General features: G+C 44.3%; 1 protein-coding gene across 26 annotated transcripts in view; it reads left to right on the top strand.

The window, feature by feature from the left end:
• The window catches only part of DLGAP4 (DLG associated protein 4), a 332309-nt gene that overhangs the window by 298430 nt on the left and 13232 nt on the right, over positions 1-20647 (top strand). The window contains exon 1 of one of the 26 annotated variants that reach the window (XM_065565767.1): positions 13552-13636. The exons of the other annotated variants lie outside the window; for them this stretch is intronic. The gene's annotated coding sequence lies outside the window, so the exon portion shown is untranslated. Of the gene's footprint in view, positions 1-13551; positions 13637-20647 lie in introns of those variants that run through there. 26 annotated transcript variants of the gene reach the window in all.

Here is a 20647-nt window from a genome sequence, read left to right as displayed (position 1 = left end):
CACAGTGCTATGTTGGTGGGAGAGCTTCTCTCACCGCCATAGCAACCGCCGTTTGTTGAGGTAATTTTCTTGTGCTGATGGGAGAGCTCTCTCCCATGGGCATAGTGCAGCTACACAAGCGATTTTACAGTACAGCTGTGCCACTGTAAGCTTGCTAGTGTAGACATGGCCTTAGTGTGTCTATGGTTCAGTTTCCCATCTGTAAAATGGGGATAATATTTAACAAAACCCTTGTGCGGTAGGGAGGATAAATACATTAAAGATTCAGGTTCTCGGATAGTACAGGGATTGTTAGTATATAAGTACTCTAGATTGATAAGAAACAAGATGTGTTAAATCCTTAATCAAACTGGGATGACAAGGACAGCCAAACCTAAATTTTCCCCTTCTGTACACATCTCTCAAGCAGACTGATCCCTTTGGGGTTCCCCAGGTGAATGCTGTGAGACTTGACAGTAACTCTGGAAATCACTGCAACAGATGGCTGACCTCCCAGCTGGCAGTATAAATTGCTGTGACTTTGAATTTTCATCCTAAAACCAGTCTGGCTATTGAGCAACAATTGGCGTGAACGTATCACTAGCCTTCAAGCAGTTAGTCCTGCTGAGGGCCAACAATTTTCTTTTATTCCTCCAACCTCAGGCAGTCTTCAAAATGTCTGGCATGGCTGGAACTTTCAAAGGGTGGAATTTTCAAAAGTATTCAGTGTTGGTCTGTCTGTTCGCATTGAAGTCAATGAGAGCTTTATCACAACTTTAGTGGAAGCAGGGTTAGGCTATCACTCAGTGCTTTTGAAAATGCAACACTAAGGGAGTCCAGCACGTGACTCCCTTAAACTCTTCTGAAAATCCCAGCTGGTTCATCTCTAAAGCAGACTCTATGGAAACAGTGCCGCGTTCCTAGTCTGCAAGGTACAGTTTCTTTTTTTTTTTTTTTCTCTTGGTGAAGGAGAGTGATTGGAGGGGAACTTAACTGAGCTATATTTTCAAGCCTTGAGTCTGTTTCTCAGTGCTTTAACAGCATTTTGGATGCATGGTTGTGGAGAGGAAGAAGGGCAAGAGGCAGATTATCACATGGTGAGCATTAGTCCTAACAGTTGGTCACAGGTCTGAGATTATGTTGATGAAGGTCTCCATGGAAACAACAGCTTGGCTCTTTGTAGGACTGGGACTTTTGCTAAGTTTTCTTTATTGTGACAGGTTTTGCCTTCAGAATTTCAGGCTAGTTCCCAATCTGAGTGGACGCCAGCAGTTCGGATCTTAGCTATTTCATTAGCTTCAGCATTCATTTTATGGCCTGTGTGTTAGAACAAGAGCTGTATTGTTGTCATGGCACTGTTTGCCACTGGGTTTAGGCTTACTTTATAATCAGAGTTTCTGTTACCCTGGTCTAGAGTAGGGGCTTGTAGAGCCAAAAACCACTGACTTTGTGTACCGCTGGCATTACTACTAAAAGCAGATGGGTAGACAGCACTTGGATAAATAGTGATGGGTGCAGAGGGAAAACTAAAGATCAACAGAATATATCAAGAATATGTACAGGTCTTCTCAGATCTGACACCCCTCAGCTATTGCTTTCTAGACTGCTAGCCATATGAAGACGGGCTGTATACATTTTATTCAGTGTTCATAGCTAAGGCTGCTAGTTTGTCATGAAGGTCACGGCTTCCGTGACCTCTGTGATTTCTGCTGTGGCCGGTGTGCCTGGCTCAGGGGCAGCTTAGGCAGCCCCTGTGCCAGGCGCACCAGCTGCTGCTGGGGCAGTCTCGGGCCCCCGCAGCACGCGCCCCCCAGGAACCAGAGAGGCAGCATGCAGAGCTTCCTGGCCATGCCTCCGCCTAGCAGCTGAGCAAGGGGGATGTTGCCACTTTCGGGGAGCCCCACAGGTAAGCGCTGCCCAGAGCCCACCTCACCCCGTCCCATGCCCCAACCCTCTGCGCCCTCATACACCCAAACTCTGCTGGTGGGGGGAGGCACGGAACCAGGTAGGGAGCCTGCCGGCCCCCCCAAGCCCACCACTAGCGAGGGTCCTGGGCCACACACTGCCACATGGCCCCTTCCCCCTAGCACCTCTCCCCCTCCCCACCCCCAGGTTTTATTCACTGGTATTTTTAATAAAAGTCATGGACAGGTCACGGCCCGTGAAATTTTGTTTATTGCCTGTGACCTATCCATGTGTTTTACTAAAAATACCTGTGACTAAAACATAGCCTTATTCATAGCCCCCAAAGGGCTATTTTGCTTCAGTCTTATTTCCCCAGAGTTTGTCCCTCTCTGGGACAACCAGAGAGCAGCTTTCTTCAGAGATGCTTCATAGTTGTTCTGGAGCAGGGAGTGGCTCAGTTCTCAAAACCTGTGCAGTGAACGTTCTTCCTTCTGGAGTCACTTCATAATATTCTCCACCTCCAGAGCTCTCCAACACCTTTCCCCTCACCCCAAAGTAAATGAGTCCTGGTACTTTTCCTTCCCATCACCCCATTTCCAGTCCTACTAACCTATTACACTTTAATGTTGTGGATCAGATCAAGAAAAATGAAGTCAGCAACATTGCTGGATAATATTAGGATAGATCTGTACTTACTGGTAGACTCTGCTTTTGTTCCCCAGCACTTTACAGTCTTGGGCAAAAAGCTTCCACAATCCCCTGCAGAATAACTGTGGAATTCTATTGGCTTTGTTTTGGAGACAGCTGTTTTCTGTTGGAGCTAAAAGGTTTGGGGGTGGGGGAGCAACTCGGCAGTTGGAATAAGAATATGGGGAAGGCTGGAAGTCCTTTGTTGCATTTCTTTGAAGTCAGGAAAAAAGGACAGACTGCTCTGTGGGAATATGCAAATCGCCAAAAGCAGTGTATGCACAGGTTAGGGGGATTTAGATTTTTGTTGCTAAATGTCAGTAAACATCTATTTCACCATGCCAAACGATGAAAAAATCTTTCCACCGATAATAGTCAAAATTTACAGCTAGGTAGAGTAAGAAAAATGCTGCCTGAGAACCTACTAGACCTTGATTTAAGGATATTTACTTTGTATATTTTGACATGTGAATGTGACACTTTGTGTTCTGATGGTTTTGAAGCTTTAACTTTTTGAATCGCAGCATCTACTGTTAAATAATTACCTGACCTCCGTAAGTTTCCAAAACTGTGAAAATAGATACAAATAAAAAAAATTCTTGAACCCTGTAATTGTGCAATTTATAAAAATTAATTGGTAAAAATAAAATGCTTAAAAACAAACATCTATATTATCTGTCAAAATTATAAATAATAAAATTGAATTCTACCAACCCTACACATGCACAGTGCTGCCGATGCTTTAATATTTCTGGAATGGCCCCTCTCTGTGGTTTATTGTTAATCCTCCTTGGAGGCCAAATGGTCAGCAAGTCAGGCAGAAGACACTGAATTCATAATTGCAAAAAGAAAATGGGGGTGGTCCTAGAAAGAACTCAGACTAACAGTAGATATAAAATAGCACTGCCATGAGGCAGGGAGCTCATCCTTCAGTCTTGTTCCCTATTAAATCTACTCAATCAAATATGGGGATGAAAATATGTTAGCCTTCTAACACTACCTTCCCCCTGTTAAAGGTTTGCACTAAAACAGCTGCACCCAGCCTCATATAAGCTGCAGGTTCAGTTTGATATGGGTGTGGATGGAAATGTACTACTGCGTGCATATGTGATGCCAAACATTCTTGGGCTGCTTCCACTTGCTGTGAAATGTGGTGATCTGGGTCCTTAGCTAAAAGGTTATAGGGAGGCTGTAAATTGTGAGCAAGTAATTTGGCATTTGTGAAGGCTTTAGTACAAGAGAAGAATCAGGCTGTAAAGATGAAAAACTTGTCTCTTGCTCAGGGCCATTTGGGTCATAGATAACTATGCTGCTAATGTGTTAGGAGAATTCCAATTAATGCTTGGGAGTTTGTTCTCTAAACTCCATTTGTAAGCTGCAGTATGCACAGTGGCTCCTTTGTAAAATGAAATTGGCCCCTCACTTCCAGAAAGCACCTCATAAGCTTTAGGTGCTACCCCACTCTAAACAACAAGGAACCATTGTTTTTAAAAATGTTTGTGATGGTTAAAATTCTTAGAAAATCTAAGTTGGGGGACACCAAGAAAACCTCAGCAGACTTATCAGACTAGAGCTTTCTCTGCACCACTATGTACCATGCTACTCAGGCCTTGGCTACACTGGCGCTGTACAGCGCTGCAACTTGCTGCGCTCAGGGGTGTGAAAACGCGCCTCTTTCCCCCCCCCCCCCAGTGCAGTGAGTACAGCGCTGTAAAGCGCCTGTGTAATCAGAGCCTGCAGCGCTGCACACTCGCTCGCAGCGCTGCAAGCTACTCCCCTCGGAGAGGTGGAGTACATACAGCGCTGCGAGCGCTCTCTTGCAGCGCTGGCGGCGTGACTACACTTGCGCTTCACAGTGCTGCCGTGGCAGCGCTGTGAAGTCCCGAGTGTAGCCAAGGCCTAAGAAAGAAAGGATATTCCAGATTAAGTCAGCTGTGCTCTACTGTGTGTGGTGGTGGTAGCTACATTTTCCTCAGCTTTCAAAGCCTTTGCCAAGGTGTTGGGAGGCCAAGGTGTTTGGTCAGTTTCCTATTACAGTAAGGAGTTGCATTGCTAAAAATCTTCCATATCCTTTGAAAATGTGTTGCCTGTCCTTTTCTATAGTGTGGTGAGTCTCCAGGCCTAAAAACTGTCAGAACTAGTGTGTCAGGCAAGTTGGGAAATCTGTTGTGCGTTTTGGTTACCACGTAGGTTTCTACAGTCTAGTGAGCAATTGTCCCCTAGGATATAAATCCTTTGTAACTAACATGCTAGCTTGTTAAAATGGATTTTTTTTAATGATCAGTTTTTCTTTTCTACTAATTTTAATTGCTTTTCTACTCACCTTTGGGCAAGGAAGATCTCCTAGTCAGCTTCTACTTCTTCTGCACTAGCATAATGCTGCCGTGTCTTGGGTTACAAACACTTAATGGGGGAAATGGCTTAAATATAAAAAAAGTAAAATCCTTATGAATGGTAGAAACCTTGCAAACCCTAAATTTTGGGCATTGATTGTTCAGTTGGACATTTGCTGTTAGGCAGACTGACTTGACTAATGTTTGGGGGGGGAGGTTTAATTGGGTGGGTGAGAACGCGGAGGAGAACAGGCTCTCCACATGCTGAATTTCCCTTTTTTGCTTGTGGAGAGGTTCTGTTGCATTGTTTTCCTTCATATTGTTTGCTGACACACACATGTTCTCTCTGTTACTGGGTGTGGTTTGGTTTTTTAGCTTATGAAGAATTTAAAGTCATATGGGTGTGGAGAACTATTTGCATAGTTTTCTGGCAATAGTTCTGCAATATCTTTTGGTAGCTGATGTGTCACATTGACATTATTGAATGGTCCCATCTATAGATGCAGCAGCTGCAATTGCAACCTGTGAGCAAATGGCAGAGCCCAGAGGAGGGTTACCCATAAGGGTAGAGCTGGGATATATTTGTGGAACAGTGTGTAGGGAACCTCTGTGCTGAATAAGCAAAGAGAAGAATTTTTTTCATCTTTTTTCTGTATATGCCTCTTTCCAGCAAGTTTAAATAAGTGATCCATCTAAGTTTCTGTTAAAGTGGCTTGGAGAATTATAGGCTTTCCCAAATTATTTTCTGTTCTCTCAGCAAATGGAGACAATTCCACAAAGCCTTGCATACTCTAGGGAAACAGTGCACAAAATTTCCTACCATTGCTAACACTGGTTCAGCTCCACTGCTGATAACACTGAGAACCTTGTGTTGACAAGCCGCTGGTTGCTGTCAGCCTTTTTAACACCGTGTCAGGTAGATCTGCTCCAAGCAGTGTTAAATTTTAGGCTTAAAGTAATGGTAACCTATCTACACTAGAGGTCCCAAAGATTCAAAATATTGGTGGAACTGAACCAGTGTTGTCTTTGCAACTTTGCAGTTTTTCAATAACTTCCCGCAGTTGCTAAGGCTTGACTGACTGACTGAGCTAGTGTAAACATGTTTTATTGTGCAAGAACAATAGGTGTGATCCTGCTCTTTTGGGACTCTTCTTTATGCTCCTGGGGCCCTGGGAAGAAGGCTACAGAACAGAAGGTCTTGGGCGAGTGGTGGACTGAAGGACAACCACTGACCTAGGGAAGAGGGACCTTTGCAAGAGAAGTGCTTTCTCCTTAAATGTCAGAGCCTATGGGTACGTCTTCACTACCCGCTGGATCGGCAGGTAGCAATCGATCTATCGGGGATCGATCTATCGCGTCTCGTCTAGATGCGATAAATCGATCCCCGAACTCACTCCCTGTTGACTCCGGAACTCCACTAGAGCGAGAGACGGAAGCGGAGTCGACGGGGGAGCTGCAGCCATCGATCCCGCGCCATGAGGATGGGAGGTAAGTCAATCTAAGATGCCTCGACTTCAGCTACGCTATTTATGTAGATGAAGTTGCGTATCTTAGATCGATTTCTCCCTTCCCCTCCCCCCAGTGTAGACCAGACCTAAGTTTTCATTGTGTTACATCTATGCCTTGGTGTCTAGCAATCCTGTTCCCAGTCATCTTTGTATAATTGAACCTCTAAATAAAAAACTCATCAACCTGCATGTGAAAAAGTTTTATGGGGGATGACTTTCTTTCCCTCCTCAAGAGACCAGCAAATTAAAACAGTGAGTGCTGTCTGCCTGTCTTTAGTAGTTTACACAGAATTAATACAATTCAAACTAAATCAATTCTCTGTCACTTTGTTTAACCTAGTGGTCCCCAAACTGTGGGGTGCACACACACCCCAGGGGGGCACAGAGGAATGTTCGGTGCAGTGGGGCCCAGGCCAGCCCCTACAGGGGGCGAGGAGGGAGCTCCACCCAGCCCACTCTGCCCCCAGACTAGCTCCAGCCCCAGCCTTGTCCCCAACTCCGGCCCCAGTCCAAGCTTCACTGCTGAGGAACCCATGGCTGTGCAGTAGTGGAGGGGAGGCACAGACAGATTCCATCACTAGTGGAGGGGCAGCAGGGGCGTGGTGGGAGAGACCAGAAAAGTTTTGGCACCACTAGTTTAACCTAAGCCTGACCTCCTCTATATTGGAACTTACCAATGGTCTTCAGCCTCCTTGCATTTCTTGAATGGGGATTACTTACTTTGTGTGGATCTTCTATCCTTTTATTCTCCTTTTAGTGTTAAAATAATAAGCAGTAAAGCAAAGGTCTGTTGAGTGCTCCTCATCCCATCCCATAATATAAGAATAAGAGGGCATTACATGAAACTAAATGGCAGCAAATTTAAAACTGCAAAAGGTAATACATTTTTATGCAACACATAACTAACTGGTGGAACTGCTGCTGCAAGATATTACTGAAACAATTAGCATGGAGTAAACACAATTAATTGACTAGTTTTATTAAGTGTTTTGAAAATTAAATGCATAAAGACTGTCAAGTGTTTGTCTTCGATTATGTTACAGGATATAAAATTGCGAGGTCTTTCATTCCTTATTTAGAGCAGTGGCTCTGAACCTTTCCAGAGTACTGTACTCCTTTCAGGAGTGTGATTTGCCTTGCATATCCCAAGTTTCACCTCACTTAAAAATTCTGACTTTGGCTTCAGCTCCCATACAGCAAGGCTCAGGCTTTGCTTTCTGCCCCTGGTCACCAGCAAGTCCTGGAGACCCCATTAAAACAATCAGTTTGAGAACCGCTGAATAGTATAAACAAGTCATTGTATGAAATTTTAGTTTGTACTGACTTCGCTAGAGCTTTTTATGTAGACTGTTGTAAAACTACCCCCTGGAAGACCTCTGCGTACCCCCATGGGTACACGTACCCTGGGTTGAGAACCACTGACTTAAAGCACTGGCATGGGTAAGGAAGAAATTTATCTTGTGACATAATTCTGCTCAGCTAATCCCTCTGTGGGGGGCGGGGGGGGGGGATTTGGTTTGGGATTTTTTTGAGGGGAAATGGAGTAATGGGGGGATTGTACTTAACTTTCACTGACCAAAGCAAGATCATGAGAAGAAAACATTTGCCTAATAGCTAGAGATAAAGCAAAAGACCAATTCTCGACAGCAGCAGGGAACTGGACAAGTCCTGCTGCTCCTTGGGGAAAACTATCTGCAAGTTTAAAATGACAGTGCATCAGTTTATACTTGGATTATAAAGTAACCTTCCAAATTTCTTTAAAAGCTTTCACAACCAAAAAAGATTCAAAAGCTTCAGTTCCACAGAAGTTGAGTGCTCACATAGACTGGCCTCCAGCAGTTTTGCCTCCATCATTTAACACTGCTCAAAACACATCTGATGACATGGCAGTAAAAATGCTGTCAAACACTTTAAAACTAGTGCTCTCATTGATGTGAGCATCAGTACTGTTGCAATGCTAAGAAGTCTTAAAATCCTCAGTGTGTACAAGGCCTTTGTGGTGGTGAAAGACTCTTGGTATATGTCAGTGGACAAAAGAGCAGCTCGGGTGGAATGCTTTGGGGAGGATTTTTTTTGTTGCAGAGCCCCTATATTTTTCGGGAAGAGGTATTTTTAAATTGCTGTGAAGTATATTTGAAAGTGAGAGGGGAAAGTGGTGGTATGAATAGGGACTGGAATTTGCATAGTTTCCTTTAGACTAATGGGCTGCAAAGTGGAGTTGTTCTATAATATCTGTGGCTTTGTCAACATGATATAACGCTTACAACTTTCCCACTGTTGCTCCCACCTGTGGTACAATGATAGGAACACTAATGTCAATCCGTCACTGGTCTCTCTTAAGAGAATGTTTGTGTAGCACAGCAATGTCCGTGCTGGAAACTCCTTGAGCCTATATACTTCCATGTTGGCTACTCTCATGAGATATGTCTACACTACACTATAGCTGTACCGATGTAGTGCCGTAATGTAGACGCTTTCTACGTCAGCCAAGGGGGGGGTTCCATTCAATGTAGTTAATCCAAATCTCCAAGAGGCGGTAGCTTCTGTCAACCTAGCTGTGCCTACAGAAGGGGTTAGGTCAGCTTCAGTATGGTGCTCAGGGCACAGACTTTTTCACAGCCCTGAGTGATGTAGTTTAGTTGATCTAATTTATAAATGTAAAACTGGCCATGCTCCACGTGTGTCTCCCACACTCCAATCTAGTGGCTAGTTCCAATTCTGGGTTTACAGTGGCGCTGAGCCCACACTTAGAGGGGGCTCCAGCACCCAGACGGTGGCCCTGCTCCACCTGAGCCCCACTCCAAGGCCCCACCTGTCGCTTGCTCCTCTTCCTCTCAAGGCCCCGCCCACCACTCGCATGGGGGAGAGGAGTGGGCGGGGCGGGAGAGGCCATGCAGGGGTGGTACCTCGGGGGGGGGGGGGGGGCCAAAAAAAGTTAATCCAGCCCTAGCTAGTCCCCAGATAAGTTGTCTACTGATGCCAGCCAATAGTTACTCCTTTAGGTCCTGTCTACAGTACAAACGTCTGCTAGCATAGCTATGTCTGTGTTGGGTATGAAGAGGTGCGTGTGATCCCTGACCAACAGAACTGTACTGGCAAAAGCCCTTAGTGTGGATATAGCTCTACTGATCAAACAGCACTTTTTCCGGTGTACCTTATTTTGCTTGCAGGGAAGAACAGTTTTGCTGATATAAGTTGTCCATACTAGGAGTTCTTTGCTGGTATAGCACATGGTGTACCTGACCAGACAAAACACTCCAAGTGTAACCATGGCTTTAGTTCTGGTTGTAGTGGTCTGTGACTTTAGTGCTAAAAGTCCCCAGGTTCATTCCTGGCTGATGATTTGTGCGGGGGTCACTGAGGCTGCATCAGCAAGCGATTTCCCCAAAAGTGTAGACAAGTGAACTATTACCAACATTGAAGAGTGAAACAAACTACAGTAAAATGTCTATCTAGGTAACACTCAAGGTGCAATGTATAGTTCCCCATGAGTGCTAATGGCCTCTACCTAAGTGGTCCACACTTTTTTCAGCATCCTTCCTCTGTCAAGGCAGCCAAATGAGTCACTTCCTCCTTCTGTGACGGGGTGACTCATGGCTGGGACAGAGCCAGCTCATCACTGCTCTGAATGAAAGCATCACTTTGGTGTGTGCGTAAGGGGTGGGAGGGAGTTAGATATTAGCATAAACTCTCGTGTTGTGTCTATAGAGCAGAAACTGTAGTAAACAAACCTTAGAATGAGGGAATTAATTCTGTCACTTCAAGGGCGCTGTTTTAAAGGGCGGCTGTCATTCTTTTTTAATTAGTTCCCTCAAGTCTCTCACTTTCTTGCTTTTCTCCTCTCTCCCCATCCTCCTCTGCAAACAGAAGCAAACTATCGAGTTGTTGGCACACTTCAGTTTAGCTTTAGGGGCAAGCTGAACTTTTGACACTGCAAACCTTTAACAATTTGGAAAACCTGCTGTGGGCAGAGGACTGTGCTAGCATTTTTCTGGCAGTGGTTACTGTGTGTTTGGTACACTTATTGACCATAGCTCCAGGGGATTCTGGTCTGCGAAGCATTTTTTAACAGGCATACAGGGGTCACATTGGGGACGGCAGTATGGTACTCTTTCAAATTCCACCCATGTGAGTTCTCAAATAGTGCAAGTGTTTAAAATATGATCATGCAGCTCTAACTTACCCTCCAGTAGAGCTTCAGTGTGCTTTTAGGCGCTGCTAGGCTAGTTGAGCCCAGGGTCTTTCGTTTTTTACTGTGGGGATGCTAGTGGTGTAGCTCCTAAATGCCATGGTACCAAAATGAGGTCATTTGCCACAGTAAAATGTGCAGGTCTGTGACCCACCCCACTTTCTGCTTGAGGAATGAAATTAACCATGTTGACACTTGATTCAGATACCAAGTAATAAAAATGTAACAGCTCATTGAGATGAAAGGGGCAGTACTATCAGTTTCAGGTACCTACATGGTTCCATTACCACATCATCTGAGCACTTCACAGTCTTTAATACAGTGGTCCCCAACCTTTGCTATGGAGGACCGTGGCGGCGGACGAGCATCCACCGAAAAATCGGCGGCATTTCAGCGGCGACGCCTCTGGATGACGCTGCTTGTCAGCAGCATTTCGGCGGATGCTCATCCACCCACCAGTACGCGGGCACACTTAGATGCCCCGGCGAGCACCATGGCGCCTGCGGACACCGCGTTGGGGACCCCTGCTTTAATACATTAAATCTCATCTCTACTATATCATTCCAGGCTTTCTGCAGACCTCTGTGTGTAGGCATCTCTGAATCAGTTGTTTGGTTCACAGTTGAGATTTTCTTCAACTGGAACTTCTAGAGACATAATTTTTTTTTTAATGAAAGCTGAGATTCTGAAGAATAAGATAGCAGCTTGAGAGGTGCCAGTATGATATATAGAGATAGATAGATCAAATTCTGCTAAGCCTACCTTTAGGGTAGAGAGTTGAGTTACATTCCACCTGCCTCAGCTTGCTTTAAAGTCTGCACTGAAAACTACTTTTGGAAGATTGGTTAGGAAATGAAAATTTCAGACTTAAAGTGCCACTAGAAGTTCCAGTAATAGTTACTGCAGACAGGCCTGGCAGTGGCTGTGGCTAGCTAACTTATCACTTAAGTATGTATCTCTTCTCTCAGTGTTTCTCCTAAGATTTGGGCACTCTGTCAACCCTGCCAAAGAAAATTGTGATTCCATCTGAAAGGAGATGAACACATGGGTGTGAATCCCTGCAGTGTGGGATAGCTTATTTTAAATTGAAGCTCGCATGGGTGATAGGATCTGACACTTAACTCCTTTAAATCCTTGACGTTTGTGGGCGTCTAACAGATAAAGCATATGTCTGAATACTGGGTCTTCTTAGAAATGTTGTTTTGATTTTTTTTTTTTAAATAAAACCCTTCTTTTTTTAACCAGGGTGGGAAATGTGTTCTTGTAGCACTCGGGCTCTTTTGGGGTAGGAAGACTTCTCAGCTAGGGGGACATCAGTGAATGCCAGAAACCCAACATAACTCTCTTGCAGAGAAAGTAACATAAATGCGTGTTCCATTACAAGATATTCCACATCAAATAACCTTAAACCATGATACCAAATTGGGAACATCCTTGAGAAGCTAGGGCATTTGCAAAATGTGTTGATGAATCTTTAAGGTGCTCTTGGTAAGAGAATTGTATATGCTTTGCTGTAGTACAGGAAGGGTTGAGTGTTTCTTCTGTTAAGCCCTTACAAGAGGGTCCCCTGGCACTCTTTGGGAGGAGGAGGGAGAGACTTTGCTCCATCTCCATCCTCACACCTTTAGTTTTGCTTATATACAATGTATTTTTTTTAACATCTCCTGTTATATAGTTGCTATGTGCTACTGCTGCATTCAGTCATAGATGAAATGACTTCTGTTTTTTTGTGAACTACATTGGGGTCCTCCTGGATGAAAGTTGTATGGCAGGGGTAGGCAACGTATGGCACGTGTGCCGAAGGCGGCACGGCACGCAAGCTGATTTTCAGTGGCACTCACACTGCCCGGGTCCTGGCCACCAGTCCGGGGGCTCTGCATTTTAATTTAATTTTAAATGAAGCTTCTTAAACATTTTAAAAACCTTATTTACTTTACATACAACAATATTTTAGTTCTATATTATAGACTTATAGAAAGAGATCTTCTAAAAACATTAAAATGTATTATTGGCACGCGAAATCTTAAATTAGAGTGAATAAATGAAGACTCGGCACACCACTTCTGAAAGGTTGCTGTCCCCTGCTGTATGGTGTAGTATGAAAATAGAGGAGTGTTTAACCTATAAAGGAGGCTTGTGTTTATTCCTGGACTTCTAAGAAAACATTTCACTTTTTGCTGAAAACCTCTTACTGGGGCTATGTCCTCTCCTTTGAAAAGGACACTATCAGGGTTGGCAAATGTAAACTTGGAGTAGCTTTGGTTTATTTTACATATGTATATACACTCTTGTTTCTATTGCAATAGTGCCCAAGGATCCCAGATGGGGGATTAGGCCCATTGTATTAGGTGCTGTACAAACAAATAATACAGGGCCAGTGCCCCTCCAGAGAAGGCACATTCTAGGGTTTACACAATATGACACAGTGGTATAAGTGATAAGGGTAGAGACAGCGGTGTTTGCCTAAGGTCACTCAGATTGGTCACAGGCTGGTGGATCCCTTAACACTATCCCTCTGATCTGCTTTCCTGTTTGACCCAGGACAGGGTACTGACACTTACAAAACTGGTGCAGGCAGAGTGGAAGACCAATATATAACACACACCTATTGTGTCATAAGCTTAACACCATGCACTGGTGAGCAGTTACCCAGCTGGGAAGCTGAGATTTTTATTTCAGAGTGGTAGCCATGTTAGTCTGTGTCAGCAGAAAGAACGAGGAGTACTTGTGACACCTTGTGTATTGTGGTCCTTGTCTTAGAAAGGTTTGTTATATTCATATAGGAAAAGTGCTAACCACTTAAAATATTGGAGAGGGAATGACCGAGCTCTGTAATATTCAGGTTAGGCCACCTTCTTGGCCTGTCCTCCCTGACAGTCCCTTCATGGTGCAGTTTATGGGGCCCTATATATGACAACCACTCTTCTCTTTTTCTTCCATTGAAGGCTGAGGAAAGTGACATCCTTCTTTACAAAGAAAAGCAAGGTGGTTGGTAACAGAGAAGAAACCTAATACAGGCCCAAGCAACAGAGAATGTAGGTCAAGACATTGTAGGCTGATGTAATTATTGTGGGTGTACCCGGAGGAAATTAAACCCACTGTGCTCTGTGTCTGTGAGAGGAGAGATTACAAATAAATGACAGCTGGGCCCCTCCCTTTTTAATGCACTCCTGTTAGGAGGTGGGATAATGTTGCTGATCTTATTAAGGTGGAAATAGCCACTATCCATAGTTATTTAATTCAAGGAAATGAATAAATGGGATTTGAAGAAATGGACTTTGGGTGTCTTGCATAGTTGCAAGCAGCAGATGTTTCTAAAAGCAATTGTTTTGAGCCTGACCTTCAATTTATATATATGAAGATAGGGATGGGAGGAAGAGGAAGACTGCTTCTCTAATAATCTCTCTTTGGTCCAACGTATGGACTTGTTTTTTGTGTCCACCCCCCGCCCCCCTTGTTGATTCTTTAGCTACACTTTCTTTTACTGTTATCATGCTGCTCTCTGGAGTTGCTGTCACCTCTAATTAGGCGTCGCTGTGCCTAGAGTGACATGCTGATTAATATTTCATCTCTGATGTTAGCTAGGCTTGTAAGAGCATATACAAACAGTCTCAGTTTTGCCCATATAAAGACACAAATCACACCAGCTCCGCATCTCATTTGCATCTGTTTTAGTAGCAAGAGTGTATCATCTTCCTCAGTAGAGGCTGTACGAGTGAGAGGGGAGGAAACAATTGTACAGTGTCTGTCATAGAGAATTGGTAGGGCCATCTCCTGGCCATTGATCACTTGTATATGAGAGTAAGTTATGCCCAGAGTGTAGTACGGCGGGGGAATCCCAGGTACCCTGTTGACATCCATATGTCACAAGAATGAAGTGATAGGTGGGGTCTTGGGTAATAAATAAATCATATCTCTCAGTTGAAAGGTCTGTGAATTTCAAAATTGTTCAGTCACTGGTTCCTTTCACTCCCCCCATTTAATGTCCGAGTCGCTGTGTTGAAGATCAATAAATGGTTAGAACAGACATAAGTGGGAAGAGATACAGAATTTAAAACTCATTCTGCACAACCACTTAGCAAGTGCCACTGGTGTACTGAAAAGTTTATGGCGGAAGCCAGAAGATTAAGGATGCCTCTAGTCCCAGTGTGTTCACACTATCAGGAGTGCTAGACTTGCTCTCGCAGGCTTCAGCTGTGTATATATTTCTCCCTTCTTTGAGCTCCCTGTGAGGTAGATTGTTAATCAGCAGTACCCGGCGCGCACTCTGTAATTTGACTTGCAAGCAAGGCCAGATCTGTGAATCATCTGCATGTAATTAACAGGAAACAAGCAGATATAGCAAGTAAAGGCTGAGACAGCTGCAGGGAGGCAGGTTACATGCATGATGAAGCTACTGTGAGTGGCTGACTGCGTAGACTGTAGAAAATCTTTGCAATGCAGACTTGGTGGCAGACTTCTGTTATATTTCTAAGGAAGTTTAGCACATCACACATTCTACACACACATACAGATACACTAAACTTGCTCCCAGAGAGTTTTTATTTAAAAAAAAAAAACCACCAAAATCTGCTAATGTCTCTTCAGACCCGCTGAGAACATATATGGTACAGTGGCTGGCACTGGACCAGGACCAATAAATCTAGATCTGTTGTTCGCTTTGCCACTGGCTTACTGGGTAACCTTGGACAAATCACTTAATCTGCCTGAATTTCTTTCTCTGTAAAATGGGGAGAATGATGCTTAACAAAATAGACAAGTACGTTGAGAGCTAGAGATGAAAACCACTATATGAAAGCTAGACAAACTATGTGTAACTGTTTATATAAATATGCTTCAGTGAATAGACTTTTATATTTTCACGTAACAAAACGGTGCATTCAACTTTTTTACAAATTCCCTCACGCACACTGTTGTGCCTTGATCTGTGCCAGTTCGTTGCCAATCTCCACCAACAGTGCTGGCTTCCTGTCAGGGATGCACTATGAATGTATCTTCTTCAATCCTTCAGGATGCAAAGTGCTTATAAAATACAATATAGCATGACATTTCACACTTCTGCAGGTGAATGGGCACAGTGACCCCTCTCTCATTTAAGCAAGACACAAAGGATAGAGTGGTTATACCCTTCTCCCCCATTACCTGTAGGTAGGTATCAGGAGCCCTAGAGACTTTGACCCCCTAAGCTGAGAAGCCATGTATGAAAGCAGTTGTTTCAAGGCTGTATGTAGATTCAGGCAGGTGCTATGGTTCACATATTCAAATTAGTGTCTACAGCCATGAGGGGCAGGGGAGTCAAACCTAGTACCACTGATCTGGGGGGGGGGGGGGGGGGCTGTTGCTGCTGTAAACCCTAACCATGGAATGTTCAAAATGTTCATTGGAAATATTTTGTCTTTCTGCTGTAGCTTTTTCGGAGGGGGAGAGGCAGGTGGGGCGCAGCCCGTTTTAAATGTACCTCTGGTTTATTGCAACTTAGACCTTGGAGCATTGTGCTAGTACAGAGGTTCCCAAACTTTTTTTTATCTTTTGCTGGACCCCCTTTGGAGATTCATGTCCCATGCACGGGCCCCTCCTGTTGTCCCTTGGGGACCATGGTGGGGAGGGGTGTCCAGTACCCATGGGGGACTGGGTAGTCACCATGTAGGAGATGAGGAAGCCTTCCACTCCCTCCCATGGTTGGGTTGTCTCCACTGCTAAGACCCAGCTCCCTGCCTGTCTCACTCCTCATGCGCGCCCCTCCCCCCCTTCATGCAGCAGAAGTGAACCATGCTGCACCCTATGAGCACTGGCCCCCCTCCTGACCTTGGCCCTTCTGCGCAGCCCCACCCACTTCCCCCATGCAGGTTCTGTGTGGCAGGGGAAGTGGATGGGCCTCTGTGCACCAGGAAATTAGATGGTTTTTTTGTTGGTTCCTTCAGATGTTTGTGAGGTGAATGGGATGCATACAGCAGGAAAGAAACCAAGTGACAAATCACTCATGGAAAGTCTCTGTATTACCTTACAAATTATGGGTTTGGTGCTCTTAGAAGAATCAAATAATAAAAAATTAAAACTCAGAGTAATGGCCGTTGTCCCTTGAGGTCACTGAGAAATGGGCAGGTGATCCATCGAGACTGTGCTGGCTCTGTCAACAGCAACAACAAAGTTAATATCCTGCGGTGCCTATTGCATTCTTTACAGCAGCAGCACTTTAGATATATTTAAATAGAAGATAAAACACTGGTTGTGATCCTGGCAGCTTAACCTTGAACAAAGGCATGTTGCAGGCAAGCCGTGGAATGGTGCTGTGAAGAATAAGGACCTCTGAAAGTACTGGTTAGGTGATGGTTGGATTTTATTTATTTTAAAAAAGCTCATGCACTTTAGCCTTTAACAAGCAATCAGCATGCTGTCTAGGAAGTGAGAAAATTATAAAGGTTAAGCATAGGCTGTGTTCTGAATCTTAAAGGCAAAAACTAAAATTGGCTAAGAGTGAGCCAGTAGATATTGGCCAAGACTGGCTGGAAGCAGCAGATAAAGTCAAATAGAAAGATGCCAACTTCTGAGTGTTTTTCATGCTAAAAATAGCTCTGCCAGGAAGGCTATAAAAGCCCAAATGCCCCCTCCCCCCAATCAGAAACCAGTACCCATCAGCATAAAAAAGCCACTTCCACGAGTTGCAGAAGCTGTGTCAGCGAGAGAAGCTCTCCTGCCAACACAGCGCTGTGCACACGAGCGCTTATGTCGGTGTAACTTATGTCGCTTGGGGACGGTTAATTCACACCCCTTAGCAACATAATTTATGCCGGCATAGGCTGTAGTGTAGACATAGCTTATGAATTTTAGTAACTTGTTTAGATAGGACTCAAAAACAAAAAATGCCTTTGAATGGGAAGATTCAAATGCTGCAAATCAGAAAGCTTGCTGTAGAAACATTTTCATCACCATTCTTGCTCTGTGCTTGGGACTGTTCTTAGTTTTTTAAACTATTACATTCTGCCAGCAGTTCAGAGAGCTGATGAGGACCCTTTTAGCATCGTGATTCCTAGTTCTAGTTACACTGTCCTATCTTGCAGTTTGCCCCAGACCCAGCATCTCCCTGACAGAAATTAACATGGCCTGTAAACCGTTCTGCAATGTTATGTTGTAAGTCTCATCACTGCAAAACAATCTGCAATTTAAAATTATTTCATATTTGTGCTGCCCTAGCGCCTAGAGACTCCCACCAGAGAGCAATTGTGCTAGGCATTGTACACATGCAACCAAAAGATGGAAAGTCCTCTGCCTTTGTAAATGCTCCACTGTAGCTAGATTGAGAGGATATAACAGCAGTGAGCTCATTTTTGGGTGGAGTGCTGGCAGCAGCTGAAACAACTTTGTTGGATGGGGTATGCAGGGAGGGCGAGAGGAGGGAGGAGAGGACTATCCGTGGTGGGGAGGGGATCCCACTGGCATTCTCATGTTCAAAGTTGAGCCATCCTTTCTGGGATGGGCCCATTAACAAGTTGACATGAAACGCTGCTTAGGGAGGGAAAGATGCTGGCCTAGAGATCAAGATCTGGCTGTGTTTACTTTGCAGCTTACTTTCTTTTAGCCTCTGCTTGACAACATAGATGTTGCTCCTTTAGCTGCAGGGGTGGGATGTGCTTGTTTTAAGGTTCTGCAAAGTACTTGAGTAAGTTTAATTTTTAATTGTGTTGTTTTCCTGAATATTCTCCATTGCCCTTGACTCCCTGATTCGTTTCCAGTTGTTTCTTCTGCTTTTACTGTTCAATTCGCAACCTCTTCATAGCATTACTTATTCTCCATTGATGTCCGCATTCTGAGTATCGTCTTACTCACTTTCTATAGACTTCCTTTCCCTGTGAAGTCTTGCATTCACTGCCCCACACATCAAGACCAGTTCCTTTGGTGATCACTGGGAACAAGAGAGGAAATACCAACCTTCAAAATGAATCTACAGTGTCCTTGCAGCCTGTGGAAGCTGGACTACTGGGCCTGGTGTTTATCTACCTCGATAACCCCAAATAAAATGTTTTTTCCAGTGAGGGTTCCCCTCCTCCCCTGCATGTTCCTGTTTTGTACCTCAATAGTGACTTCTTTTACAGAAGTCCAGCCCAGTCTTTTGTTTTTGCTTATAAGTAAGGATTTACATCAGTAGGATAGTAATTGATTTACTGTCTCAATCATACTGCAGCATGGTAGGTTGAAACAGCAGCCAGAAAACGATCTGTACTCTTTGTATACGTTTACAGCCCAGCAGTAAATCAGGAGTTACTTCCCATTGTAATGTTACTGTAATCTAGGCTATGTCATAGGACCTCATTGTTATGATGGCAGATGACCTCATCTAAGTTAAAATACCTGGTTAAACTTAAACAACTTTTTTAATAGCATTACTAGTGTTGCGTTGTATGTAGCTGCAGAAGGATGAAGAGTCTGCATGGAAGGGACCCAGGTATTTAGGAAAGGGGTTATAATAGCACTACAGTCAGGCTGGGTGGGAAAAGCTGGGCAGGATGGCTTCTGCATGTCCCAGACATAGGCCAAGTCTACATTAGAAACTTTTGCCAGTATAGCAGTATTTGTTAGGGGTGTAACTTCTCTTGCAGTATTTCTATACCAGAAGATGTCGTAGCATAGGCACGGTTTATAGCAGCATAAAAGAACTTCTGTGGGTATAGCTTATTTCACCTGGGAAACTGATGTAAGCTATGGAGGCAAAAGCACTTCTTTGCCAGCGTAAGCAAGAACTTCTGCCATATAGAAATGTTGGCAAAACTTTTCTAGTGTAGACCTGGCCACAGCAAAATAATGGTTTGTCACATAATCATTTACAGCAAGGTTTTCAAACTGTGGGTCGGGACCCCATTGTAATGGGTTCTCCGGGACTGGCCAAAGCCTGAACCCCACCACCTGGGGCTGAAGCCGAAGCCTGAGCCTCAGCACCTCGAGCTGAAGCCCAAGCCCAAGGGCTTCAGCCCTGGATGATGGGGCTCAGGCTTTTGGTTTTGCCCCCCCCACCTGGGGTGGTAGAGCTCAGGCGGGGTCGTGTAGTAATTGTTGTCACAAGAGGGTCACTGTGCAATGAAGTTTGAGAACCCCTGATATACAGAAACTGCCAGGAATTTAAAGGAGGTGACTGGAGAATAAAATCTTCAGGCACGGTATCTAAAACAAAACATGCAGGTTCTCCTATACTGACTGCATGCTGCTCCAGTCTCCACAATGAAGGGTGCCCACTGGCCCATCTTTACAGGGCGCCACCATGCAAAGACGCGAGTGCTGATTTAGGCTGTTGTTTCTGTCCCACTGGTTAATTCTCTGATATTGTCCTGTGGCTATCTTTCAGTGCCATTCGGCACTTAATTTATTCCATTAAGTCACCCAAACTAACTGGCTGAAGGATGGGCACCTGGTTACTTTCGGTTTGCAGAAGTGGGAAGCTGGACCTCTTGTACTCGATCTTGGGAAAATATTTCTTAGCGATTGTTAAATTCCCTTACGTACTACCGGTAGTAGATTTTCACTGTCACAGCCATGGTGAGCACGCGAGAGAGATGCTATTAGGAAGATTAACATGAAAGCCTTGTCCTGATTTGAATTTGGACATAACTGTGTGCCTTTAACATGTTAAAATGGTCAAGTTAAAGCCTCAGGGAGTCTTGAAGGCACTCTGTTATGTCTGCACTAAGCTACTAATACCTTCAGAATCCTAGTCTAAACTCCTAAATGGTTAGAGCATCAAAGTAGTCTTGCCTACTGTGTGAGGTTCTGCAAGGCCTGTACGTCAGCTCTCTTCTAGAGGTGGTAGTTATACACCTACATCTTTTGTTTGGAAATACCAAACCCTGACTGGCACATACAATACCTCCTGGGTGTCTTGTGTTTTAAGTATTCTACCATGTCAGATTTGCTGAATGCTGACATGTGGATGGCCACTGACTAATTTATTTCTAGGACGCTTCTATACTCCAAACCACTGTACTGATGTGTGTTGTGGCCTGGTGGTGGTTTATCCTCGTGAATCCAGGCTGACTTTCAGTTGCCTGAACTGAGCTGCA

This window comes from Chrysemys picta, chromosome 13 (assembly GCF_011386835.1).
Source record: "Chrysemys picta bellii isolate R12L10 chromosome 13, ASM1138683v2, whole genome shotgun sequence".
NCBI lineage: Eukaryota > Metazoa > Chordata > Testudines > Emydidae > Chrysemys > Chrysemys picta.
The sequence above is the reverse complement of the archived record's forward strand: the minus strand, read 5'-3'. Positions and strand labels throughout refer to the sequence as shown.